General features: G+C 42.7%; 12 non-coding genes across 12 annotated transcripts; 6 read left to right on the forward strand and 6 right to left on the reverse strand.

Annotated features, from left to right (window-relative positions):
- Nucleotides 1-6,842: 6,842 nt before the first annotated feature.
- trnaw-cca lies at nucleotides 6,843-6,914 on the reverse strand. The gene has a single exon. It is a non-coding gene; the product is annotated as a tRNA-Trp (tRNA).
- Nucleotides 6,915-7,133: 219 nt separating this feature from the next.
- On the forward strand, nucleotides 7,134-7,206 carry trnav-cac. Its single transcript has one exon. It is a non-coding gene; the product is annotated as a tRNA-Val (tRNA).
- Nucleotides 7,207-7,624: 418 nt separating this feature from the next.
- On the reverse strand, nucleotides 7,625-7,697 carry trnat-ugu. Its single transcript has one exon. It is a non-coding gene; the product is annotated as a tRNA-Thr (tRNA).
- A 208-nt stretch (nucleotides 7,698-7,905) lies between these two features.
- On the forward strand, nucleotides 7,906-7,987 carry trnas-uga. Its single transcript has one exon. It is a non-coding gene; the product is annotated as a tRNA-Ser (tRNA).
- A 311-nt stretch (nucleotides 7,988-8,298) lies between these two features.
- On the reverse strand, nucleotides 8,299-8,372 carry trnat-agu. Its single transcript has one exon. It is a non-coding gene; the product is annotated as a tRNA-Thr (tRNA).
- A 1,552-nt stretch (nucleotides 8,373-9,924) lies between these two features.
- trnaa-cgc lies at nucleotides 9,925-9,996 on the forward strand. Its single transcript has one exon. It is a non-coding gene; the product is annotated as a tRNA-Ala (tRNA).
- Nucleotides 9,997-11,884: 1,888 nt separating this feature from the next.
- trnaa-ugc lies at nucleotides 11,885-11,956 on the forward strand. The gene has a single exon. It is a non-coding gene; the product is annotated as a tRNA-Ala (tRNA).
- A 1,399-nt stretch (nucleotides 11,957-13,355) lies between these two features.
- On the reverse strand, nucleotides 13,356-13,429 carry trnat-agu. Its single transcript has one exon. It is a non-coding gene; the product is annotated as a tRNA-Thr (tRNA).
- A 1,976-nt stretch (nucleotides 13,430-15,405) lies between these two features.
- On the forward strand, nucleotides 15,406-15,477 carry trnaa-ugc. Its single transcript has one exon. It is a non-coding gene; the product is annotated as a tRNA-Ala (tRNA).
- Nucleotides 15,478-16,006: 529 nt separating this feature from the next.
- On the reverse strand, nucleotides 16,007-16,079 carry trnat-ugu. Its single transcript has one exon. It is a non-coding gene; the product is annotated as a tRNA-Thr (tRNA).
- A 10,751-nt stretch (nucleotides 16,080-26,830) lies between these two features.
- Nucleotides 26,831-26,902, reverse strand: trnaw-cca. Its single transcript has one exon. It is a non-coding gene; the product is annotated as a tRNA-Trp (tRNA).
- A 173-nt stretch (nucleotides 26,903-27,075) lies between these two features.
- Nucleotides 27,076-27,147, forward strand: trnaa-ugc. Its single transcript has one exon. It is a non-coding gene; the product is annotated as a tRNA-Ala (tRNA).
- Nucleotides 27,148-27,950: the final 803 nt, after the last annotated feature.

Genomic DNA, 27,950 nt, shown 5'->3' on the forward strand with positions numbered 1-27,950 from the left:
CACGATTAGTTGCATCGATTAAACAGCACCCTATGGCAGAAAAGCTGCCACGATTAGTCACCATGACCGACTTTTTAAATTGTCCCATGTGTCTTCACCCTAAATCTGCAGAGCTACACAGCTGAGTTCAGTCATCCTCATCTTCAAGCATGCACAACCGAATCAACCTGCTGAATCAGCTTTGACTGCATATGCTCCTGCAAAATCCATATCTGAGAACTGACAGATGAGGACGGAAGTCAGGGGGAAATGGTGCCTTTTAACTCTTTTACTATGTGCTGCAGATTTATGACAGGTTGGCACACGGGAACTTTTGAAGAGAATATATGCTGCAGGGAGGGAACTTTGGAGGAGGTGGCTGAAAATGAGCTAGGGTTTAGTTCTTTAATAATAATAATGTTAATAAAATAGAACTAGATAGGTAGGTAACACAATAAGATTGCAAAAAACCTAATCTGAAGTATTTTATTAAAAGAAAAAAAATATTTTAGGCACCCCCCTACACCTCTTCTTCGCTGAATACTGCACTGGCTTAAGGTATATTTTTGCAACAATTATTTAAATTAATGCTGTTCAATTATATAGTATTTAGGGCTGCAGTTTTTCTGCCCTATGCTGTAGAGGGCCAATAATGGAAGCCAGTTTTGACCCCTACCCTTTTTAAACTGCACCCACTTCAAACCACACCCATGTTATCACAATATCACTTGGATATTCGAACCACGCTGCCTGAACTGACTTCCTGCCTGCTTCACTATTCTCCTGCCTTACGATTCTGCTTAGACACCCGGCTTGGCACTCCTACCACTCCTCCAATTGGTCCAGTCCTGTTTCACCCTCCGCATCTGTTACCTCAGTGGGAGGTGTAGGAGAGGTCCTTCCTCTGGGAATTCTTCCAGCGGCTCATCACCCACGGCCCTGATAATCCTTTGCTTGCCTGTCAAAGAAGACACCCGATGGATAGGAGGATGGAGACAGAGTTAAAGAAAACTTATTTGACAGCGGGAGCAGCCTGTAAGCCAGCAGTGTCGCTAGTTTCTCTTGCCAAGGCTACCGGTATGTCCATTTGGGCAGAGAACATTGAGCGGGTGATTTTGGAGAATTGTGCGAAAGAGAAATTAGCTGAAGCCTTTATGGATCTTAAAAAGGCAGCAGATTTCTGTCTGGAGGCAGCAGTGGATCGTTCTAATCTTTCTGCCCAAAATACGATGTATGTTGTTGCTGCCTGCCGTGCCTTATGGCTGTGTGTTTGGTATGTTGACACAGATTCAAAAAACACTTTGTATAGATTACCTTATAAAGGAAAATGGCTTTTCTGCAAAAATTTGGATGAGCCGAAGAAGTAATCAGATACCCTATAGACCAGTGCTGTCCAACTGGCGGCCCTCGACCCCCCCTCTGTGTGGCCCCCCACCTGTCTGGCTGCTTTGATGGCTTACCTTTGTGTAAGCTTTAAATGGTTTCAGTACTGAGCTTAACTGGCCCCATGCATGGTTCTCACCTCAGATTCAGGCAGTAATCCCTTTGTATTGTTTAAAAATTAAATCCCCTGTACTGTTCACACCTTCTAATCTCTGCATTGTTTATCCCCTGCAGTGTTCACACTTCAGGCTGTAATTACCCATATTGTTTTCCTGTTCACACCTCAGACATTGTATGTACTGCCTGGTCTATGCTGCCTATGTGTAGGCAGCATAGGGTAAGCAGAGTATGGCACATAGACAGCATAGGGCAGGCAGAGCATGGTACACACAGGCAGCATAGGGCTGGCAGAGCATTGCACACACAGGCAGGATAGGGCTGAGTATGGCACACACAGGCAGCATAGGGCTGGCAGAGCATGGCACACACAGGAAGGCAGGCAGAGTATGGCACACACAGGCAGCATAGGTCAGGGAGGATATGGCACACACAGGCAGGGTAGGGCAGGCAGAGCATGGCACACACAGGCAGCATAGGACTGGCAGAACATTGCACACACAGGCAGGATAGGGCTGAGTATGGCACACACAGACAGCATAGGGCTGGCAGAGCATGGCACACACAGGCAGGGCAGGCAGAGTACGGCACACACAGGCAGCATAGGGCAGAGTATGGCACACACAGGCATCATAGGGCAGGCAGAGTGCTGCCTGTGTGTGCTATACTCTGCCTACCCTATGCTGCCTGTGGGAGGTGAACCTGGCAAGGGTATGTTTTGGGAGTTTGTTAGCAGTTGGAAATAGTGATGAAATGGTCCCTAAGGTGTGTAATTACAGTGGAGGAAATAATTATTTGACCCCTCACTGATTTTGTAAGTTTGTCCAATGACAAAGAAATGAAAAGTCTCAGAACAGTATCATTTCAATGGTAGGTTTATTTTAACAGTGGCAGATAGCACATCAAAAGGAAAATCGAAAAAATAACTTTAAATAAAAGATAGCAACTGATTTGCATTTCATTGAGTGAAATAAGTTTTTGAACCCTCTAACAAAAAAAGACTTAATACTTAGTGGAAAAACCCTTGTTTGCAAGCACAGAGGTCAAACGTTTCTTGTAATTGATGACCAAGTTTGCGCACATTTTAGGAGGAATGTTGGTCCACTCCTCTTTGCAGATCATCTCTAAATCCCTAAGGTTTCGAGGCTGTCTCTGTGCAACTCTGAGCTTGAGCTCCCTCCATAGGTTTTCTATTGGATTAAGGTCCGGAGACTGACTAGGCCACTCCATGACCTTAATGTGCTTCTTCTTGAGCCACTCCTTTGTTGCCTTTGCTGTATGTTTTGGGTCATTGTCGTGCTGGAACACCCATCCACGACCCATTTTCAGTTTCCAGGCAGAGGGAAGGAGGTTGTCGTTCAGGATTTCACGAAACATGGCTCCGTCCATTTTCCCGTTAATGCGAATAAGTTGTCCTGTGCCCTTAGCAGAAAAACACCCCCAAAGCAAAATGTTTTCACCCCCATGCTTGACGGTGGGGACGGTGTTTTGGGGGTCATAGGCAGCATTTTTCTTCCTCCAAACACAGCGAGTTGAGTTAATGCCAAAGAGCTCTATTTTGGTCTCATCAGACCACAGCACCTTCTCCCAGTCACTCACAGAATCATTCAGGTGTTCATTGGCAAACTTCAGACGGGCCTGCACATGTGCCTTCTTGAGCAGGGGGACCTTGCGAGCCCTGCAGGATTTTAATCCATTGCGGTGTAATGTGTTTCCAATGGTTTTCTTGGTGACTGTGGTCCCTGCTAATTTGAGGTCATTAACTAACTCCTCCCGTGTAGTTCTAGGATGCTTTTTCACCTTTCTCAGAATCATTGACACCCCACGAGGTGAGATCTTGCGTGGAGCCCCAGAGCGAGGTCGATTGATGGTCATTTTGTGCTCCTTCCATTTTCGAACAATCGCACCAACAGTTGTCACCTTCTCTCCCAACTTCTTGCTAATGGTTTTGTAGCCCATTCCAGCCTTGTGCAGGTCTACAATTTTGTCTCTGACATCCTTGGACAGCTCTTTGGTCTTTCCCATGTTGGAGAGTTTGGAGTCTGCTTGATTGATTGATTCTGTGGACAGGTGTCTTTTATACAGGTGACTAGTTAAGACAGGTGTCCTTAATGAGGTTGACTAATTGAGTAGAAGTGTCTAACCACTCTGTGGGAGCCAGAACTCTTAATGGTTGGTAGGGGTTCAAAAACTTATTACACTCAATGAAATGCAAATCAGTTGCTATCTTTTATTTAAAGTTATTTTTTCTATTTTCCTTTTGATGTGCTATCTGCCACTGTTAAAATACACCTACCATTGAAATGATACTGTTCTGAGACTTTTCATTTCTTTGTCATTGGACAAACTTACAAAATCAGTGAGGGGTCAAATAATTATTTCCTCCACTGTATATGCTGGGGGTTGCTGTGCTATCCACAGGGGAGGAGGAGGCATATGAATTTAAGGGTACGTCTTAATATGACATAATATAATTCTTTCACATATGAATGATGGTGTGAGTGAGAACGAAGCATTTGGGTTTTTGCTGCACTACCACCATAGTGATAAAATGGGTGTGGTTTGAAGTGGGTGTGGTTTAAAGGGGTAGTGGTCAAAACTGGCTTCCATTAGCGGCTCTCCACCATGTATGCGCGAGAATTTTCGGCCCTCTGCACTGCAGAAGTTGGACAGCACTGCTATAGACGAAGGGAGGAGGAGGAGGCTAGATCTTACAAGCCTGGTAAGCAGTATAGGGCTCCATGGCTTACAGGGCAGTCTGCCTTTTTTCGCTCTACCCAACTGAAAGTCTCTAGATCTCCCAAGAAGCATCAGCCAAAATCTCTATGAGAAGAGGTCAGTCCAGTCGGCTGTAGGTGCAAGATTATTAAGATTTCAGCAGGTCTGAACCGAAGATATAAAAGACAAGTGGGTATCGTAAAACCCAGAAGGAATTATTTTGTGGCCACGAAGGCAAAGCCAGAAAACCATTCGATTCTGCAAAACTATATTGCACAGCTGCTGGCAAAAGGTGCAGTTCAGCCAGTTCCTTCAGAGCAAAGGGGACAAGGGTTTTATTCGCCCCTGTTTCTGGTGACAAAGGCATCAGGAGAGTTACAGCCAATTCTAGACCTAAGGAGATTGAATGAGTTCATAAAGCGAGGTATCTGAAGTGAGGAGCATACACTGAGAATTGCACTTATTTATATTTGTATGAGTTCATAAAGCCTCAGTGATTCAAGATGGAATCATTAAATCTAAAAAAGGCAGTACAGCCAGGAGGATTGGCTAGCATTGTTAGATGTAAAGGATGCGTACTTGCACGTCCCAGTAGCAGAGGAGCATCACAAATACCTCAGATTTGCATGAAGGGGTCAACATCTGCAATTCAACCAAAGTCCTGGTTGTTCTAATAGCGAAGTTGAGAAGGGAAGGTATAGAACTCTACCATTATTTGGACAACCTGCTAGTGGTTGCGAGGGACAGGTCGATACTCCTTCGTCACGTGGTACAAGTCATGAAGACCTTTGAAGCTGTATGGTTGGATCATAAACGAGAGCAAGAGCCAACCAGAGCCTTCTCAGACCATAATTTACCTAGGTGCCTTCTTCAATACAAAGATAGGGATGTTTTCTCTTCCGCAACAGAAGATTCTGTCGATTGGGCAAAGACCAAGCAGTTGATGTCTTGTCAGAGTCTCTCAGCCAGGGAGTATATGGCTTGCTGGGTCTGTTAACATCCAATATCGACCTGAAGTGGGCGAGGTGAAAGATGAGACCCATCCAGAGATGTTTTCTTTCCCAGTGGAGACTGGAGTCTCAGGACTGGTCGCAGATTATTCTTCTTTCTCCGAAGATGAAAGCTCAATTTCATTGGTGGCAGAGACCAAGCAATCTCCACATGGGTTATCCTCTAGCAGAGCCCAGTTGGGTGGAAGTTTTTTCAGATGCATTAGGCCACGGCTGGGGAGCTCATAGTCCAGTAGGTAGTCCAGGGCTTGTGGAGTTCGGATCTATTCCACCTTCCCTCGGATGTGTGAGAGCTGAGAGCAATCATGGAGGCCCTGAAGCATCTCAGGCCTTTTTTGTGGGGTTCTGCTGTAAAGGTAAGATCGGACAGGACTGGGCTCAAATCTACCTCCAGAGTCCCATCCCGTCTCGCAATGGGGACAGATGCATTCTCACAGTGCTGGGAGAACCTTTGGGCTTATGTGTTTCCTCCGTTCGCTCTGATCTTCAGGGTTTTGAGAAAGATTTTGGTATCCCGCATGAATCTAATATCAATAATTACAAACTGGTCTCGCAGGCCATGGTTTCTGCTGCTGAAGCGACTTTCAATCCAGGAACCTCTGACATTGCCTCTATTGGAGGATCTGATGTCAAGGTCCTTATCCTCACCCGAGTCTTTCCAAGCTCAACTTGGCGACTTGGAGATTGAGAAATCCAGATTAAGATCTCACGGTTGCTCTGACCAAGTTATAGAAACTCTAATTCGTTCAATAAAGAGATGTACAGTGAATTCATATGACAGAATCTGGGATCGGGTTGTCTCCTGGGCCCAGGGTGAAGGTTGCAATCCTTTGAAACCCTCAACACCTGTTATTTTGGATTTACTTCAGTCCAGGTTAGATTATGAATTGAGCATATTCACTTAAAGTACAAGTCTCAGCTTTGTCTGCAGTCTTAGGGTGAAGATAGGCTGAGGAGCCTTTGATTGAACAATTCTTCAGAGCAGTGTTAAGAATGAATCCACCATCAAGGTCTTGACTCCCTCCCTTGTTTATTGCTGTGGTATTTACCCATATGTATTTACATGCTGCCTGGGGATGACCAGGAAAGGAGAAAATTGTTTCATACTTACCGTAATTTTCCTTTCCTGGTCATGCCCATGGCAGCATGCCCACCCTATTAACCTTTCTGCTTTATTTTACATCTTAAAACTAAGACTTGGAGGTATTTATGTGTGACAAGGAGGCGTATATATGTTTTCTTCTGTAAGCTCACATGAGGAGCGTACCCATATGTATTTACATGCTGCCATGGGGATGACTAGAAAAGGAAAATAACAGTATGAAACAATTTTCTCCTTTATACCCTGTTGAGTTTATACGACTTTCAAGGCCAGAATAAAACAAATTTTAGTAAATTAGCCCCATAATGTTTGGATTATTTATCAGCATTGTCTATTTCTGTGCATTTTTCTAGATTAGGGTGCCAAAACAGGTTGACATGGGAAGGTGCAGTGTAATAGGATGCAGTCCTTTTTGGTATCTACCACAGCTGCTGTCAATTACATTAGGTATGTCTGATATTTTTATAGCGCACTTATGTATGCAGCAAGGAACAGCAGATATATTCTGTTTGTTTGTTTTTTTCCAAAAATTTTGACCCCGACGTGATTTGAACACGCAACCTTCTGATCTGGAGTCAGACGCGCTACCGTTGCGCCACGAGGTCTTGTATGTGGGCAAAGAATAATGCCATTGGTAGTAACTATGTAAATGTATTTCCTGTATAGATATTTTTTTTTGTGAAAGCCTATATTGGCTTGCAGTTCTTTCTTTTCAGGATTTAAAGATTAAATTATCAAGGTATGTGTAGTAGGCTATAGCAGGCTTATACTTTCAGCTGACCATACCTACTTCAGAATAACTTGAACGTTTGTGTTATCAGTTGGTTTCTGTAGTGTAGTGGTTATCACGTTCGCCTCACACGCGAAAGGTCCCCGGTTCGAAACCGGGCAGAAACATCTATATTTTTACAGATAACTAGGACGTTCAGATTCCAAAGTGTTTTGTATGCAGAGTAATGTAATGTTTTCTTACTGCAGCCTCACCGAATAGATAGTGTGCATTTATTAAAAAAAGTCTAGAGACACATCAAAAAATAAAATGCCATTATGCACTAGATCATAATGACAATGCACATTTGTATAAAAAGTTAAATATATTTGAAACGTCTGCTTGAATTTGGACCTTTTAATGCTTAGCTAGATACAGAGAACATTTACTATATAAAGGCAGTGTTCAGGCCAGCCACTTTTGTTCCTTCTTTATCTGTGTGTGTGGGGAGGGGAGGGGAGGGGAGGGGAGGGGAGGGGAGGGGGGGAATTGAATGGGAGGGTAGGGGAAGGGAAGGAAAAAAGGAGGAGGAGGGGAACAAAAGGTAGGCCCCAGCGAGATTTGAACTCGCGACCCCTGGTTTACAAGACCAGTGCTCTAACCCCTGAGCTATGGAGCCATTGTTGTGGATGTTTATAATTCATCATTGATGTGTCAGTAATTGCTTTCTGCACAAGGCTGTGCCATTTACTTTTGTTCGCCGTGATGTGCAACCAATTTTATTTTTACCATTCCCTCACTGAAATCTGTTTTCTTTCTAAATTGCTATTCGGTTGCACAACAATACGTAATGGGATCTTTCCTTCATAACACATTTTAGTATGGGTGTAGTCGTGGCCGAGTGGTTAAGGCGATGGACTTGAAATCCATTGGGGTTTCCCCGCGCAGGTTCGAATCCTGCCGACTACGAAAGCTTTTAATTTTTTTTTCCCCTCATTTTTTCAATTCCAATAAAAGAAATTGTGAACAGGACTTTATTAGCAGGTGTTCTCTGTAATAATCTGAATAGCCTGGAAGTTGACAACAATGTATTTATAGTCTTAAATAATTTGTATTTACAAATAATTATTTAAATTTAACAAAGAATTTTCCTATAATACAAAGCATGTGTTAGTTTCAAATTGAAAGATGCAGTAAATAATTGCTGTTAACTAAAACTATAAAAGTTTCCATTTGAAATGCTTGCTTGAATTCAGATTTTGAGAAACAAAAAAAAACTTAGGCACTGCTGAGATTCGAACTCAGGATCTCCTGTTTACTAGACAGGCGCTTTAACCAACTAAGCCACAGCGCCAGCTGAGATATTGAGGTTTGGACATAGTTAGTAGTAGTATTAAGTTATACAATCCATATACATTATATGGATACGTGTGGTGCAGGGGATCGGGCCACATAAAAATAGTCAATTGACAGTATGACAAAAAAAGAGCTCATCCATTCTAGTTTATTTACTCTCATATACCAGAAGGTATAGTGCTGAGAACCTCATTACATTCTTAGGCGACAAAACAATATAGAACATGTGCAGCTGGTTAGATTTTCAGCTAAGTATATTACCATCTCAAGTTGTAATAATGTGAAATAAAGAGGCACAGAATCATAAATGCATATGCAGCCACTGGTTGTTTTATATAAGCATTTCTATGAAGCGTTAACGGTCAGATCTTTATTTCTTTGTGAGTACTGCCACCTAGTGGATTATCTGGGTGTGAGTTCTCATAGATTGGGGAATTTATAGAGCACTTTATACATGTAATGGCAGAGGGGGACATTCTGTTGCCTATTGTAAATCTGCGCTTCTTTGGGCGATATTAAGTTTTTTCATTTACTTCACACAAGAAGTGATGTGAATCACTGGTGGTAAAACGTGCCTCACAATGAAAACTTTAGATTACTTTGGATTTATCATAGGTGACAAAACATCCCATGTGCCATCACCCTAAGAAGCAGAAATTATGTTTCACCCAATGTTGCCCATATCGGGAGAAGATCTACTTGTTTGGCAACCTTGCCAAAAGAGCAAATCTTACCGTGTATGGCCACCTTTTCATTTTTAACACATTATAAATATTGCATACATACACTGCTCAAAAAAATAAAGGGAACACAAAAATAAGACATCCTAGATCTGAATGAATGAAATATTCTTATCAAATATTTCGTTCTTTACATAGTTGAATGTGCTGACAACAAAATCACACAAAAATTATCAATGGAAATCAAATTTATCAACCCATGGAGGTCTGGATTTGGAGTCCTCGAAATTAAAGTGGAAAAAAACACTACAGGCTGATCCAACTTTGATGTAATGTCCTTAAAACAAGTCAAAATGAGGCTCAGTAGTGTGTGTGGCCACATGCCTGTATAACCTCCCTACAATGCCTGGGCATGCTCCTGATGAGGTGGCGGATGGTCTCCTGAGGGATCTCCTCCCAGACCTGGACTAAAGCATCCACCAATCCTGGACAGTCTGTGGTGCAGTGCATTGGTGGAAGGAGTGAGACATGATGTCCCAGATGTGCTCACTTGGATTCAGGTCTGGGGAACTATGTAAAGAACAAATTATTTAATAAGAATATTTCATTCATTCAGAGCTAGGATTTTATTTTTTTGAGCAATGTATTTATCTAGAGAGAGTGAGAGCGCTCTCCTAGTCAAGGCTGCCCCCTAGTGGAATGCTTGGAAATCTCTGATTATTAAAGACATATGAGTGTTGCTGTTAATAACAGTAAATATGTTTCATTGTCATCACCCTACATATGATCACCTAATCAAATGAAAATGATTTTATAATGTATAGAGACTACATGTATTGAGAAATACATGTAATCTTGCAAACATGTGACGGGGATGTAGCTCAGTGGTAGAGCGCACGCTTCGCATGTGTGAGGCCCCGGGTTCAATCCCCGGCATCTCCACTTTAATTTTGCAAGCTTTTAAATGTATTTTTAAGAAAAGCTACTCACACTGTTAAAGAGCATTTTAACATATTTAACCATATTTTAAAAAACATGTTTTGAAATAATGTATGTCTGTAAGCAGTAATTGCTTCAACGGAGGAAAGGATTCGTGTTTTTATTTCTGATGGTAAGAGAGTATTCTTTTAGGTGACTTAGGAAATTGTACTGGCATCTATGGATTTACAGGTTGGGTTGTCACCTGGCTGCTATTTCCCCGGCCAAGCCCGTAAAAACACAGCTAGGTCCAGGGCTGCTATAAGAAATTTACCGGCAATGTACTTGCTGGTAAATTTGTAATGCCTAATGTTCTGGCCCTCCTCAATACCACCCCCTCTCTTCCTCCATCCTGCACATTACCTCTTCCACCCTGCAGCTCACTCTGGTTTTCTGAGCAGCACTGCCTCCTCTGCATTAGCCCTGCCCATTTTTGGTCCCCCCCACCATCTCCACAACCCGATTTTCAAAAGAAAGTAAAATGTTAGCTTGCCATGCATGGGCAGATTTGGGGTATGTATACACATAAACAGTTTGAGTTACATTTGTTGCATGTCAGATCTGTATTAGTTCCACTTTACTGCAGTCACAGGTCTTAATATAAGCACATTTTATTTTTACAACCCACTGACGATGATATCAGTTCTGTGGTTGCAGTTGTAGTTAAGGCAGTTGCAACCTGGATTAGGTAGCAGGTAAAAATGTGGCATGCAAGACTGGCCCAGGTTTCAAACAATCAGAATTGCTCCTCAGCAAGACCCCAGCACCAACATGTCCCTAGGATTAAGGTCCCTTTATTACATCGGTTCTCAACCTTTGGCCAGGGGTCGCCTAAGACCATCGGAAAACACATAAGCTTTAAATGGTATCAGTACTGAGCTTAACTGGCCCCATGCATGGTTCTCACCTCAGATTCAGGCTGTAATCGTGATAAAATGGGTGAGGTTTGAAGTGGGTGTGGTTTAAAGGGGGAGTGGTCAAAACTGGCTTCCATTAGCGGCCCTCCACCATGTATGCAAGAGAAATTCCGGCCCTTGGCACCACAGAAGTTGGACAGCACTGACCTAGAATAATTGAGAAGTTGTTTGCATCAGTTTCACACTTTCACTAGGTATCTCACAAACATTTGCCTGACCAAAAAATGCTCCTCTTGTGACCATAACTTATTACCACCAGCTGAAGGGGATTGACAATCCATAATCTGTAATTTAAACTTCAAGGTTTATTCTGGGAATTTCTTGTGACACTAAGGGGCTGATTTACTTACCCACGAATCCGACCCGAATTGGAAAAGTTCCGACTTGAAAACGAACATTTTGCGACTTTTTCGTATGTTTTGCGATTTTTTCGGATTCTTTACGAATTTTTCGTTACCAATACGATTTTTGCGTAAAAACGCGAGTTTTTCGTATCCATTACGAAAGTTGCGTAAAAAGTTGCGCTTTTTTCGTAGCGTTAAAACTTACGCGAAAAGTTGCGCATTTTTCGTAGCGTTAAAACTTAAAAGCTGCAAAGTTTCGCGTAAGTTTTAACGCTACGAAAAAAACGCAATTTTTTGCGCAAGTTTTAACGCTACGAAAAATCGCCAGATTTTACGCAACTTTCGTAATGGCTACGAAAAACTCGCGTTTTTACGCAAAAATCGTATTGGTAACGAAAAATTCGTAAAGAATCCGAAAAAATCGCAAAACATACGAAAAAATCGCAAAATACCGATCATTACGAAAAAAACGCAATCGGACTCATTTCGACCCGTTCGTGGGTAAGTAAATCAGCCCCTAAATGTCACTTTACAAACTGAACACAAACCTGCTTGTGTGAAAAATTTCACTGTGATTTTGCTGTTGTAGGCGGGGATGTAGCTCAGTGGTAGAGCGCATGCTTTGCATGTATGAGGCCCCGGGTTCAATCCCCGGCATCTCCAGGTTTTTGCCAGGATATGAATACTGTACTATGGTCAGGCTTTGTATATATATCTTTATTTATAAAGCGCTACTTATGTACGCAGCGCTGTACAGTAGAATAGATTAATACAACGGGGTTATTAAAATAATAATTAATAAAAATATAACAATAAGGAAACGATCAATTTCTAATTGAGGAGTCAGACAGAATGCTGGGACAAAGGTAGGTAATTCTGGAGGCTGTTTAGAGTAATTTTACTGATAGAAAAAAAGGTTTACTTACTCTTTAAGTATACTTGGCACAAATACAGGGTTGCTTTTAGAAACTCATTTTTTTCAATGGGGCTACTGGTAAGTTGTGCCATTGCATGGGTCTCCAAGGCTATGGAGGTATGGATTGAACAGGTGGCTCAGCTGCTAGGGTTAGAGGATCCAGCTAGGGACCTTCTGCTTTCCAAGATAGTGGATTCCAATGCTTATCTTTGTGATGCAGCCAAGCTGCTGGCCAAGGGTCCGGCCCAATCTATTGCAGCACACTGTTTTCTCTGGCTTAAGACATGGTCGGTGAACCTAACCTCCGAAAGATCTCTGGTTAGTTTACCCTTTGTTGGCAAGCTACTCTTTGGAACTCTATTGGCTTAGGCGGCAGGAGGCAAGAGCACCCTGCTACCACAAAACAAGCCAAAACGGCACAATCTCAAGCGCTGTCCATTTTTTCGTCCCATACGACAGAGATCCAAACAGGCGTAAAAGTCGGCAACTTCTTTTCCCCCCTTCTCCTACACTGGCCTTCCCTCCCTGGAGTTATTGTTTTGCCATCTGCATCTGAGTGCGACAAGTTTTTTCCGTTATAGTTAAATTGTGGGGAACCTCAAAACTCTATTGCTGTTTCTGGGTGCAGAGATCCTCCTCTTTTCAAAGTTTTCACGTTTGTTCAGCAGTCCTTTACTTTTTCTGACTGGAAACAGAGGATTGAGGAAGGCAGGCAGGGGATGTAGCCCTGGGCAGGAGTAGTCACTTTTAACCTTTTAGTGTCCTATGGTGCCTGTGTCCCCAATGTAAGAGAAGAGAAAAAGATTAAATGGTAAGTATATAATCACTCTATTTGTCATACCTTTAAACCTTCAATAGCGTATTTTTTCAGTTAATTCCCTCCCACCATGCAAAGACATTACATAGAACCATATTTCTATGAAGAGTGTCATTCATCAAGGTCATGATATACAGTATCTAGTAAGTTTAAAGCAATAAGACTGTTTTCTTGAAAACATTTCACCACTCATCCAAGCGGCTTCTTCAGTTCAACTGATTGGTAGGGAATATCCCGGCATTTAAATCGTATTACAGACATAGACATTCAGTCATAACTGTAATGTATAAATGGAAAGTTTATTTATCAATGTCTTCTAAAAAGGCTGAAGGCACTGCTGAGATTCGAACTCAGGATCTCCTGTTTACTAGACAGGCGCTTTAACCAACTAAGCCACAGCGCCCTTCATGAGGACTGTTTTGCATTGTTCTGTTTTTGTGATATTATACTCAATGAAAACTACTTAATCATATCCTTTAGATCAGTGCTGTCCAACTTCTACGGTGCCGAGGACCGAAATTTCTCTAGCATACATGGTGGAGGGCCGCTAATGGAAGCCAGTTTTGACCACTCCCCTTTTTGAAACCACACCCACTTCAAACCACACCCATTTTATCACAATGGTGGTAGCACAGCAAAATCCCAAATGCTTGGTCCTTACTGTGGGGATATCAACCATCATTCATATGTGAAAGAATTATGTCATATTAAGATATACCCTTAAATTCCATATGCCTCCTCCTCCCCTGTGGATAGCAGAGCAACCCCCAGTACATAATTACACACCTTTGGGACCATTTAATGGCTATTTCCAACTGCTAACAAACTCCCACAACAAACCCCTGCCAGGTTCACCTCCCACAAGCAGCATAGGGCAAGCAGAGTATGGCACACACAGGCAGCACTCTGCCTGTCCTATGCTGTCTGTGTGTGCCATACTCTGCCTGTCCTAACCTGCCTGTGTGTGCCATACTCTGCCTGCCCTACCCTGACTGTGTGTGCCATACTCTGCCTGCCCTACCCTTCCTGTGTGTGCCATACTCTGCCTGCCCCACCCTTACTGTGTGTGCCATACTCTGCCTGCCCTACCCTTACTGTGTGTGCCATACTCTGCCTGCCCTACCCTTACTGTGTGTGCCATACTCTGCCTGCCCTACCCTTCCTGTGTGTGCCATACTCTGCCTGCCCTATGCTGCCTGTGTGTGCCATACTCTGCCTGCCCTACCCTGACTGTGTGTGCCATACTCTGCCTGCCCTACCCTTCCTGTGTGCCATACCCACCCTGACCTATGCTGCCTGTGTGTGCCATACTCTACCTGCCCTATGCTGGCTGTATGTGCCATACTCTGCCTACAGTACCTATGTCTGAAGTGTGAAGAAGTGAACAATGGGAGTGACTACAGTCTGAGCCTGAGGTGTGAACACTGCAGGGGTTGAACAATGCAGAAACTAAAAGGTGTGAAAAACATAGGGGATTACATTTTTAAACAATACAGAGGGATTACAGCCTGAATCTGAGGTGAGAACCATGCAGGGGGCCAGTTAATCTCAGTACTGATACCATTTAATGCTTACTCAAAGGTAAGCCATCAAAGCAGCCAGACAGGTGGGGGGCCACACAGAGGGGGGCCGCCAGTTGGACAGCACTGCTTTAGATTAACCTGCCACTGTGTCAAAGTGTTACTATATAGAGATGGTCAGCATGCCATAATATGGCTGTGGGTAGGGATGGGTGAAATGATTCACGTGGCGAAAAAAAATTCTGAAAGTTGCTTCCTTTGACGCGGGTGTCGCTGTCTATGACACGTGTGTCGGCTTTTGACACATGCGTAGTTTTTCTTTAAACATGTACGTCATTCCTTTGACTCATGCGTTAAAAGCCATTGCATATGTCATAAAAAGCAATGCCTGTGTTTGCCGCTAATCATTTTGGCTATTCCTAGTGGTGGGTCATTGTCAGTTTAAGGATCACTGCACTATTATGCTCTGATTGTCAATATAACATTCGTAAGCTCAGTGCATGATTATATACACCAGGTCACTGTGCTACTCTGGGGCAAGAGCCACTGCATTATTGCATAGTGGAGGTTTTTCTGTTATGTGCTATTAAAACAAAATCATATGGACATATTTACAAATGCCAGTAATTGTAAAATTTTGTTTCCTTGAAATTGTCTTTTTCAGTCATATTGCATTTTAACTAAACCAGAATTTTTAGATCAAATGTGTTATATCGCAAATGTATTTTTCAACATACTTAAAAAAATTAATAATTGATTGAAAAATATTTATAAAAGTATAAACCTGTTAGTTGTTTTTGGTTTAATCCCAATATAGTCAATGAAAAAAGTTTTTTTGTAAAGTCTGTTTTAGCAGCATGGGGATGTAGCTCAGTGGTAGAGCGCATGCTTTGCATGTATGAGGCCCCGGGTTCAATCCCCGGCATCTCCAAATGTATTTTTTCATTGTTGCAATTGTGTCTAGATTTTGAAGCAATAGATCAACGATCCCCAACCTTTTTTACTTGTGAGCCACACTCAGATGTAAAAAGTGTTGGTGAGCCACATAAGTATGAAAAAAGTTTTTTGGGAATGATAAATAAGGGCTCTTTGGTAGCCCTATGTGGACTGATAGCCTACAGGAGGCTCTGCTTGGAGTAAAACTGGAGTAAAAGTCTCTGTGCTTCAAGCTGAAAATGTAAAACTGGACACCTACTTTAATGGCCCCCAGGAGCAAGATCAAAGGGGGTGGTGACAAACATATTGCTCACGAGGCACCGGTTGGGGATCATTACTCTAGATTTTTTAAATTTCTGCATATCATTGTTGACACAACTAAAGTAAAGAATAAGGTGCAACTCTTTGCACTTTGTTAAATGTGCCATTTTATTTTGCTACTATAATTTTCTGTGACAAATGTTGTAGGTGACTGGCATATTGGTTATTTAGTTTTTTGCTAATTACAGTACTGTAAATAAATGAGGCCCCAGCGAGAATTGAACTCGCGACCCCTGGTTTACAAGACCAGTGCTCTAACCACTGAGCTATGGAGCCAGCTGTTTAACTTTATTCTGCAGCAGACTCTGAGATGTAACTAATTGTGGTTTATGTAGCTAATAATTGTTTAACCCTTTCACTGTGCACTAATTTGATCAAAGCGGAAATTTTATTGGCAGACAGTTTTTGAACATTTATCCGTCTTTCACTTTAAGGGCCTTTCCTCAGGGGGACTTTTAGTTTACCCAGGAAAACAATATACTGTTTTTTTTTTTTAGGACAATCTAAGCTTTCAAAATATGCTGCAATTTGTGTAATTCCAATTCTGTAACAAGATATAGGCTTCTAAATGTCTAAAAAAATGAAAAAAAAATATTTTATTTTATCTCATGTCTTCTGAATGCGCCAGTACCAAATATAGAGAAAATGTATTTCTTACCTGTAGGTAATTTTCTTTTCTTTTAGTCCGAAGGGGCAGCACAAGTGATTTATACACATGTCCTGCTGTTTGGACAGGAAGGTAAACAAATAGTTAACAGCCAAAACCTACTCTATAAATCCACCCCCCCCCCACCAGCAAGTTGTGTAATGACTAGCAATAAAGACACCACCTCAATGCAACAATCTTTATTAGGGTTTTTATGTGGTTTTATTAAAAACTTCACAAAAGAGAATTAACACAACTCAGACATGCCGGCCAATAATTTCAAGTTACAACTAAAAATTCACCCCCCCAGTCCACTGGCCAAATGTCCTGATGAAGATCCTGACATATGGACAAAAGCAGTCTCAGTCCTGGGAAGAGTCTATGATTTTGCCGTGGATTTCCGGAAGAGGACGATGGAAAATCAAAACCATTTACATCCTGTTGCTCCTGGGGGTCCAACATAGTGAGCTTGGCAGGTCCAGAAAGCTCTAAGTCCCATGTAAGAACCCAGTCTAATAACAACGTGACAACTCCCAGAAAACCTGGGAGAAACACATTATTACCTGAACTATGGCCCCATGGGGATCCCAGTTGAGAGCACAAATAACCAGTAAGCCAGGTAGCAGCTAACAGGGTAAGGGCGGCTAATGTGGGCCCTGGTATCATGGCAGTGGGATGCGCAGCTTGGTTAACTCACTAACCATTGCCCTCACCATGGTGTCTACAGAGGTGTTAGGGTGCCCAATGGTCTGCTTGCACCGGAACTGCCACAGGAAATACTTAAAGGAACAGTAACGCCAAAAAATAAAAGTGTATAAAGTAATTACAATATAATGTGCTGCTGCCCTGCACTGGTAAAAGTTGTATGTTTACTTCAGAAAGTCTACTATAATTTATATAAATAAGCTGCTGTGTAGCCATGGGGGCAGCCATTCAAAGGAGAAAATGCACAGGCACATAGCAGATAACAGATAAACACTATTGTATTCTACAGAGCTTATCTGTTATCTGCTATGTAACCTGTGCCTTTTTTCCAGCTTGAATGGCTTCCCCCATGGCTACACAGCAGCTTATTATATAAATTATAGTAGTGTTACTGTAGCAAACACACCAGTTTTACCAGTGCAAGGCAACAGTGCATTATATTTTTATTACTTTAAAGCTCTTTCATTTTTTGGTGTTACTGTTCCTTTAAAGACCGACACAATGATGTAGGTGTGGTCAGCACTGTAGGCGGCGTTATCTAGCGTTCCATAGGCTAGGTGAGCGTATCCGGCCACTTTGAGAGAAGGAAACTATAACTCTGTTGCTAGGGAACGCCTGACCGCTGTTGACACTGGGCAGTGAACCAAAAAATGGCATTGAGTTTCCTCAACAGCACAACCCCAGGGGCACAACCTGTCCGGCCGAGAGAGGTGCCGGTAATTACCCCGCACCTTCAGTTTCCCATGCAGAGACAGCCACTGAACATTGTACAGTTTGGGAGGTAACGATTTGCTGTTCAAGAGACAAAGTGAGCGCTCTGCGGTGTCACCGATGCAGTCACTGAGCACAGGGGCAGCAACAAAATAACCCTGAACAATATCACTATACAGGGCCTTTCGGGGGACCGTATCGAGCTGGCGCTTGAACAAGGCCCACTTCCTGACCCATACCAAAGCAGTGATGACATATTCAGGAATGTTGCAATTTTTCCGTCTGACTTGGGTCAACCTTTCTCCCTTATACCACTTGGTGAGGTTTGGCTCAGACCAATATGAGATTCCTATCTGCCACAATGCAGGGGGGTCTGCATCCAACTTGGAAAAGTTAAATGTCAAGAATGTGGATGCAAAAAAGGCTATAGGGCACACCATGTCGAGGCCACCTTTGCTCTTTGGCAGGTAAGTAATGCCCCTCTTAACTAAAGTGATCTTGTTACCCCAGAGCATTGTAAAAAACATAGCCTGCAAAGCTGCACACAGTGTGGCAGGTATTGGGTAAATGTAGGACAGGTACAGAAACATAGGGACCAAGTAAGCCTTGACTATAGCAACCCTTTCCCTGTAGGTCAGTCGCAATTTGCACCAGCGCTGAACCTTTTTTTTCCGACATCTAATTTCTCCTCCCAGTTGGATTTCCCAGACACGTCCCTCCCAAACTTTATCCCCAGAGCCTTAATTTTGTTGGAGGTCATCGGAAAACTCGACACTTGGAAGGCAGGCTTGGAGTCCGACACCCAGAGTGCCTCTGACTTGTCAATGTTAACCGCCGATCCCGAAGCTTCGGAATAGGTGTCAAGAGCCTCCATCAGGATATCTACCTCTGACGAATCAGATACCCAAACTGAGACATCATCAGCATAAGCCACCAAGCTGACCGGAGGAGACCGAGGGATGCAGACTCCAACCAGTCCACCACTGCGCAGTTGCCTGAGAAAAGGATCCAAGGCAAAAACATACAGGAGTGGACTGAGCGGGCAGCCCTGCCGCACCCCAGCACCCACCGGGAACCTAGCGCCCTGCCAACCATTGATCAAGGGGAAGCATTCTCCCTCCTGGTATAATGTTTTCAACCAATTGTCAAATGGAACCGGGATGCCATTCTTAGACAAAGTAGCCCACAGGTACGGGTGTTGCACCCGGTCAAAGGCTTTTGCTTGATCCAAACCAAGAAGGTATTTTTCGCAGTTTGTCACTTTTGCATATTCAGTTGTCTCCCTTATTGTGGCTGCTGCCTGAAGGACCCCTCTCCCCTTCACAGCACAATATTGATCTTCTGATAGCAAAAGATCAGAGACAGCATACAACCTATTGAACAGCACCTTAGCCAGGATTTTACGGTCCGTGTTGAGTAAAGCTATGGGCCTCCAATTAGTAATTTGCCTGCGGTCTTTGCCCTTAGACAATAGAATGAGGGCAGATTCCCTCAGGGACCTTGGCAGCTGCCCTGTCTGCAAGCACTGGGTAAACACTTTCTGAAGGATTGGTGACAGTTCCTTACTAAAAGCTTTATAAAATTCTGAGGTCAGCCCATCAGGACCAGGGGATTTTTTGAGAGGAAGTGAGGCTATAGCTTCCATAATCTCCCCCTCATCTATCTCTCTTGTGAGTGACGAGAAATCAGTGTTAGCTTTGGGGTGTTCTACTGATGCCAGAAAACCATCAATAAGAGAAGAATCAATGGCTTTATCTTTAAACAGCTCCTTATAAAACTCAGCAACTACTGTCAAGATACCTGTTTTTGACTGTTGCAGTTGCCCTTTGGAGTCTAAGAAACCAGTAACAATCTTGGCATTCTCCTTCTCTCTACATTGCAAGTAAGGGTCGGGCGTCAGGAACTTGCCATAGTCCCTCTCAAAGATGAGAGACTTATAGCGGGAGTACTGGAGTTCCCTGAGCCGTTCCTTAAGCTTCTGTATATCATGGCTGGACAACTTGTTGGAGATGGCATATTCCAGCTTGCTTCTGACTGCAAGATAGGCTCGATATTGCCTAGCAGACTTAGCAGATGCTGAAGATTTAAAATGGTGCTTAAATGTCTGTTTGGCTTGCTCCCACCATTTAGCATAGGAGTCGTAGAAACTAACTCTCTGCAACTGCAAATCTAATAATTCTTTGAAACCTTGTAAGGTGTGAGGGTCTGTAAGAGCATTTGGCCCTAATCTCCATAAACCTTTACCCCTTGTGGGCACGGAGGATACACCCAGAGTGACAGAAATGGCCAGATGGTCTGAGAACTCAACCACAACTTCTTTACACCCAGTGAAGGATGTGGTTGAATTAGCGAACACAAAATCAATGCGTGATGAGCGAGTGCTACACGTGTAGGTATTTGCCGGGCGCCTACCATTAGCAGCAAAAAGGTCAACTAGGCCTGCTTGGTGCACCATTGTTCTCAGGGACCTAGAAGTTTTCCGAGAGGGTATGAGACCCTGATTGAAATCCCCCAATAGCAACAGAGTATATGGAACAATTAAGTACTGAGCTATTTCAGACCATAAGTTTGTTCTCTCTGAGGGGATTTGAGGACCATATGTATTGATGACCCTCATCCTGGTATTACCCAAGGTAAAATCTAACAACAGACGACCCACTGAAATTTCAATTAGCCTGTGCTGAGGGCCTTTAAAGAGAATGCCAACACCAGCTGCAGGCTCCTCCCCTATAGACCAAAAGGAGGCTCCACACTGCCAGTCCCTTCTGGCTTTAGCAATCTTTATTAGGGAGGGAAACCTGTGCTGCCTTCGGACTAAGGGAAAAGAAATACATTTTCTCTTTCCCTTTACGTCCTCAGGCAGCACAAGTGATTTATATAGCTAGAAGCACAGTCAATTATTGGAAGACTGCTTCAAGGACTTTTGTGCCAAACGTTGCTTTCTGTGAGGCTGATACATCCAACCGATAATGTTTGGCAAAAGTATGGAGGTTGCTCCATGTAGCAGCTCTACAGATTTCAGCTGGTGACACTTTTTCCGCCCATTAAGTAGAGATAGCTGTCATAGAATGAGCTCTGATACCTGAAGGAGGTTCTATTTTCTCCAGTCTATAAGATTCACGAATAGATTCTTTAATCCATCTTGAAATAGAAACTATAGAAGCTTTCTCTCCTTTCTTCTTATCCCAGAAAAGAACAAAGAGATGCTCTGACTTTCTAAAATCTTTCGTTCTGTTAAGCTGGCCATACACGTGGTGATCTGACAATGTTTCGTGCGACCATCGGTCACACGAAACATCGTCAGATCCGCCACACACCATTCAGGGCTGAATCGGCAGGTAAGGAGGTAGAAACAATAGGATTTCTACCTCCTTCTGCCGATTCAGCGCTGAAGGGAGATTTTGGTCAGGCGCCTTCTATGGTGCCCGATCAAAATTTTCAAACTGTTCTGATCGGCGAGTCGGCCGATATCAGCAGCTTCCTGCGATATCGGTCGACTCGCCGACATACCATACACACACCGAATATCGTACAAAACGAGGTTTCGTACGATATTATCGGTGCGTGTATGGCCACCTTTAATATAAATACGAAGACATCTGCAAAGATCCAGGGTATGGAATTTCCTCTGTTCCTCATTCTTAGGTTCATGAAAAAATGATGGAAGAATGACTTCTGAATTCCGATTAGCAAGTGAATTAACTTTAGGTCTGAAGAAAGGCAATGATTTCAAAATAACTTTGTCTGGAAAAAAAGTACTGTATGGTGGATACACAGCCAAACTTTAGAGTTCTCCAACCCTACGTGCTGATGTAATTGCAGTTAGAAATATAACTTTTAAAGTAAGGAATTTCAAAGAAACTTCCGGTAATGGTTCAAAGGGAAAAACTGTAAGTCTGTTAAGCACTAGATTAAGGTCCCAGGAAGGTATCAGCATTCTCTGAGGTGGCTCTAAATTCATGACAGCTTTAACAAATCTTTTCACATGAGGATTTGAATATAACTTAATTCCATAAAAGAATGACAACGCTGAAATTTTAACTTTCAGTGTGCTAGGAGCCAGACCCTTGTCAAATCCATTCTGAAGGAATTGTAAAATTACTGGAAGATCAAAAACTTTAGGATCCTTAGAAGCATTCAGACACCAATTATGAAAGACTTTTAAATGTCTTGCATAAGATTGAGTAGTAGAAGGTTTCCTGGAAAATTGTAAGGTCTTTATTACTTCTATGGAGAAACCTTGTCTTTCTAGCATCATGGAATCAGCCTGACAGAACATCTGATTCTAGTAGATCTTTCTTCTGCTGTAGAATCCAGAAATTGCCCTGGGAAAGTTCACCTTCATGGCCATTAGGTCTATTTGTGGAAGACCGCAACGATCCACACTCTGAAGGAACAGTTCTTGATTCAGAGACCACTCCCACTGACTGAATTTCTGCCAGCTGAGTTGGTCTGCCAGGATGTTGTCTGTGCCTTTTATATGCAGAGCGGAAAGACTTATTAAATTCAACTCCGCCCAAGCAAGAATCCTGGCACAAAGACTCATGAGACGAGGAGATCTGGTTCCGCCCTGACAATTCAGATAGGACACAGTGGTCTGGTTGTCCGATTGAATACAAACAGCTTTGCCCAGGATTTGGTTATGAAAGGCCAGGAGAGCTTGCCACACCGCCTTGAGCTCCCTGAAATTCGAGGAACAACTCCTGTCCCTCATGGGCCACAGACCATGTGTACTGCATGTCTGAAGGTGAGCACCCCAACCTGTTAATGAGGCATCTGTTGTGATCACCAGATGAGGAATCTTCCGAAAAGAAGAACCCTTCAGCAGATTCTGAGGATGCAACCACCAGGGAAGGGACAATCTTGTCTCCTTGGATATCCGGAGTGTGTGATCGAAGGAGTTGATCTGCTTGTTCCACTTGGATAAGATCTCTGACTGAAGATCCCTGATATGGACCTTTGCCCATGGAACTGCATCTATCGCTGATGTCATGAGACCTAATAACTTCATTGCTTGACGAAATGAAATTAAGGGATGGATCATAACATTTCTGATTTCACTTGACAGCTTGGAAAGTCTCTCCTGAGGAAGGAATACTTTCATCTGTGAAGAGTCTAAGATAAGACCCAGGAACTTTACTCTGGTAGACGGAATAAGATTTGACTTTTCCAGATTCAGAAGCCAACCTAGTGATGTCAGAACCTGAATGACAGGATTCTTGTGTTCTAAAATCTGATGTATGGAGGAAGCTTTTGATAGCCAATCGTTGAGGACACCTCTTTGCCTTAAAGCAGCCACAGCAGTTATGATGAATTTTGTGAACACTCTTGGCGCAGTTGTAATGCCGAAGGGTAAGGCTTTGAATTGAAGATGAAGTATAGAACTATGCATGAGAACTGCAACTCTCAGGAAATGTCTGCTTGCAGGATGGATGGGAACATGGAAATAGGCATTTGACAAATAAAGAGTAATCATAAGGTTGTCTTGCTCAATGAAGCTAGTTGCAGAGTATATGGATTCCATACGAAAGTGAGTTTTTTGGATGAATTGATTCAGCTATCTGAGATCTATAATCATCCTGAATTTCCCCCCAGGTTTTGGAACTAGGAAAATCCGGGAATAAACCCCTCTTCCTCTTTCTTCTAGGGGAACAGGTTCCAGAGCTTCCAAAGCTAAGTATTCCTGAATTGCATCCCGAAGATAATTATTCTTTATTGAAGTGAGGCAAAATTTTTGCAGAGGTGTCTGTACAAATTCTATGCGATAACATTCCCTTATAATCTGTAGCACCCAAGCATCTGAAGTTATAGATACCCATTGGTGGTAAAACTTTTGAAGTCTTCCACCCACAGGATGATGAGGCCTGGCGTCAGAAATCTTGTTTCTTAGCAGAGTCTGGCTTCTGTTTGGGTGTGAAAGAATTGATTCTAGATCCAGGGGGTCTAGACTGTCTAGTACACCTGTCCTGCTCTCTGTCTTGGAATCTGAGTCTTGATCTGTATCTGTTGTTTGAAGGGGATCTTCTTGTATAAGGATGAAAGTTGATTTTTTAGAAGATTTAGTCTTGTCTTGTGGAAGCATTTTACCTTTACCAGGAGCCATATATTCAATAATTTTTTCCAAGCCGGAACCAAAGAGTTTCCCAGGTTCACAAGGCAGATTGCAAAGAGAGTTCTTACAGGCAAGGTCTGCTGGCCAAGCCTTTAACCACAAAGCCCACCGACCAGCTGAAGATAGAACCATAGTACAACTTGACAGCTTCAGAATTTCCAATGAAGAATCACAAAGAAAGTCAGAGGCATCATATCAAGAGGAGTGTCTCTATCAATTCCACCTTCAATATCTTCCTCAATATTTAACAATCAGCATTTGAGAGCTCTTGATACTGATACAGAAGCCAGGGAAGGTTTTGAAATGGCAGAACCTGACATATAAATTCTTCTTAGTGCACCCTCAGCAGGACTAATGGGACTTAAATCCCTGAGCCATCTTCAATGGGAATTGTAGTTCTGTTAGAAAGACGAGCCACTGGAATATCCACCTAAGGTGGTTCAACCCAATCTTTAACATCATTATCCTCCATAAAGGAAACATAGTGTTAAATATTTTAGAAATTTCAGGCCTGGATTTTTCCACTCTTGAAAGAATAATTATTTTACAGTAGGATTAAAAGAAAAACTCTTAGGTTTCTTTTGATGAAAAAAAAGGAAAATTCTCAGAACTTCCCGAAACAGATTTATCCTCTTCTTTATTCATAACTTTATTAACTGCCTTAATAAGTTTGGAAATTTTCTCAACAAGAAACAAGTAAAAATCATCTTTTTCCTGGTTCTTTGGGGCAGAAGAGGAAGAATCAGAATTAAGCACAACCACAGTATCATCTTGGTCAAATGGAGGGGGCTCAGCCAAACTCATAGGAGATGTGGAATGAGCAGCTTGTATCATTTCCTCAAATGTTTGAGACATCATCCCTTAAGGCTGATGTCACACAAGGCGTAGGGCTGATATTTTCGGCAAGCGGAAAACCGCTTGGCGAAAATTCAGCCTTACGCCTGCTACTTGTGCCTGCACCCGAATGAATGGAATACGCTCGGCACATGTAGCCGATATACGCATGAAAATGCGTGAGAATGCAAAGTCTCGCGTTTTCATGCGTATATCGGCTACATGTGCCTGCACCCGAGCGTTTTTCATTCATTCGGGTGCAGGCACAAGTAGCAGGCATAGGGCTGAATTTTCGGCAAGCGTTTTTCCGCTTGCCGAAAATATCAGCCCTACGCCTCGTGTGGCATCAGCCTTAAACCAACCCATGAATGCCTCAGTTTGTAGGGCTTTATCCCCTTCAGCTGTTTTAGAAAGGCAAGTATTACAGAGTCTGGAAACTTGCTCATCAGGTACAGGCTGTTCACAACTTCTATAGACAAATTCTATGTTTCATCTTTGCAGAACTTTTCCCTGAGAGTCTCTCATTAGGAGACATCGAATAAGAAAAAAAGTGGGAGAATACAAATAAAATATTATTATAATCATAAATATTTTATATGCAAGACAATGACCACTGGAGTAAGTGAACACAGTACCTTTAGCCTCACAGGATTTAGCAACATGGCAGCCAAGAAGCAGCAATTAACTGGAAGCTGCAATTAACAGGAAGCTGTAATCATTTAAGTAGGGAAAGAAAATTAGCCAATCCCACTCAGGAATCTATAAATATAAGTGAACTTCCCTGTGTTCCCCACAGGAAGCACTACCAGACACTATAGATTTTAAAACCAAATTTTTCCTACCTTATTCACCATAGCTGCAAAGTACCCAGCAGAAGTGAGACATATGCAGCCCTTGTAGAGTGACTGCAGAGTGCTCAGCAACTGAGAAGCATGCAGTCCATTTGCAAAGTGCCCAGCATGAGTGCAAAACCCAGAAGCATGCAGGTAACTCCATTCCAGCTATGAAAACTCTGTTAGCGGTGCAAACCGATGATGTTACTTCAAAGAAAAAAGGGCACTCAGCGGAGGCCCTGAGGCACCCACTCTCAAGTGGTGCTCATACGGCCTTCAAACCCCTAGAGGTCTGGTTCTTCACCCACGTCCAGGCCATCCTCTTCCAGAACAGCAGAACAGGAAAAAACGCAACTTGCTGGTAGGGGGGGGTGGACTTATAGAGGAGTTTGGCTGTTAACTATTTGTTTACCTTCCTGTCCAAACAGCAGGACATGTGCTATTAATCACTTGTGCTGCCTAAGGACGTAAAGGGAAATATAGTTTTATGGAGATTTCTCACTTGTGTAGATCAAAAACTCCCAGCAGTACACTACCAAATTTCCAAACACTGCTTCAGAAAGCTTCATATTTTAGATTTCAAGGCCAAAAATGCAATCGTGCCTGCTGCTTGGAGGTCGGTCGTGCGATGATCGCGTCGCAGGGCCGACATGACAGACCCCCTGGCTCGTTGCCCAGGGGGCTGTCATTGCTCCTGAAACCTTTATCAGCCCGAGAATGTACACTGTACGTGCTGGGCAGATAAAGCCTTTTTTTGAAAGCATATACGGCGTACTTGCTTGGCAGTTAAAGGGTTATTTGATGTATAGCCTGAAAGTAATTTTTAATATTTGGAAAACCTATTCCTAGCCTTAATTGCTGCTCCCCCAAGCTAGGATATTTGCTTATGGCCGAGAGCACACAGAGCACAACACTACTTGAACTTGAACATCCAGTCTTTTGTATGCTCTTTAATTTTTGTATCAACGTTATACAAAACTTTAATTGAACCGCTCACCTTTATACCCTGATACTTTATACTGGATTGTTGCCAGTCAATATAATATATACCTTTAACCTGGCCATTATGTCAGCCAGGACCATCTTCCATAGGCTGTGTGAACTCACTATCTATTAATGTCTGATTTACTACCTTCAGTTGGTTTTAAGGCACCAATGTGAATCAGTTGTTCTAAGTAATTAAAAGTGACCCCGACGTGATTTGAACACGCAACCTTCTGATCTGGAGTCAGACGCGCTACCGTTGCGCCACGAGGTCCCTATAGTGTTAGGTAAGTCCCTTGACAGCTATGGTCATTTTCACAAAATATTATTTGAAATGAAATAGTCATTGCAAAGTTTCTACAAGGAAGTGATGCTATGTTTAAAGAAAATGTCAGGACAAAAACTCTTATAAATATATTGAACAACTTTTACCACACTTACACCAGAGGGGATGTAGCTCAGTGGTAGAGCGCATGCTTTGCATGTATGAGGCCCCGGGTTCAATCCCCGGCATCTCCATGGTTTTCTTCTACCAGTGATTCATCTACATTCTCCTCAGGAGCTGCCAGGGAGCACAAAATTGTTTTCCCTTTAGCACAAAAAAATGGCAAACCTCATCAAACACAGAAAGATGTAAATGAACAAGTTGCACTATTGCCTTTCCCAATTTTAGCCCTCAATATATAGGCATCTGGGAATCAGCCTGTTTAAAAGAGAACATTTATCATACTTACCGTAACTTTCTTTCCCTGGTACAAACTCATGGCAATGGGTCACCTGTATGTATCCCTGCCCTTCCTGGATAGGACAGATACTAAACTAAGATAGCAAATAAAATCCTCCCTTCCACCTTCAGTTCTAGGTTTTCCCCAAGTTAGAATTAGGAGGGATAGTGACCCACTGCCATGAGTTTGTTCCAGGAAAAGAATAAATGATGTGATAAATTTTCTCTCAAAGCAATAAAAGGGAGGGAGAGTAAAAAGATCAATGAAGATAAAACTGTATTGAGGCAAAGTTACTGCCTGAAGAACAGACAAACCAAAGTTAGTGCCTGAAGAAGCAGTCACATCCAAATGGTAGTGTTTTATAAATGTATGCATAGAAGACCATACAGCTCAGCACACCTCCTCCAGACTCACAGAAGAATGGAACACCCATGAAGTTGCAGCTTGTCTGGTTGAGTGAGCTCCAAGGTCATGTACCTTTCTATAGTAGCTTTTGAAGCAAGAGCGCCTTTTTTTGGGGGCCTTCTGACAACCAAATATGCCATCCTGAGAGCCCTTTCTTGACGCTTTTCCATAACATCACAAAAATGACACCCC

This window comes from Xenopus tropicalis, chromosome 4, assembly GCF_000004195.4.
Source record: "Xenopus tropicalis strain Nigerian chromosome 4, UCB_Xtro_10.0, whole genome shotgun sequence".
Lineage (NCBI taxonomy): Eukaryota > Metazoa > Chordata > Amphibia > Anura > Pipidae > Xenopus > Xenopus tropicalis.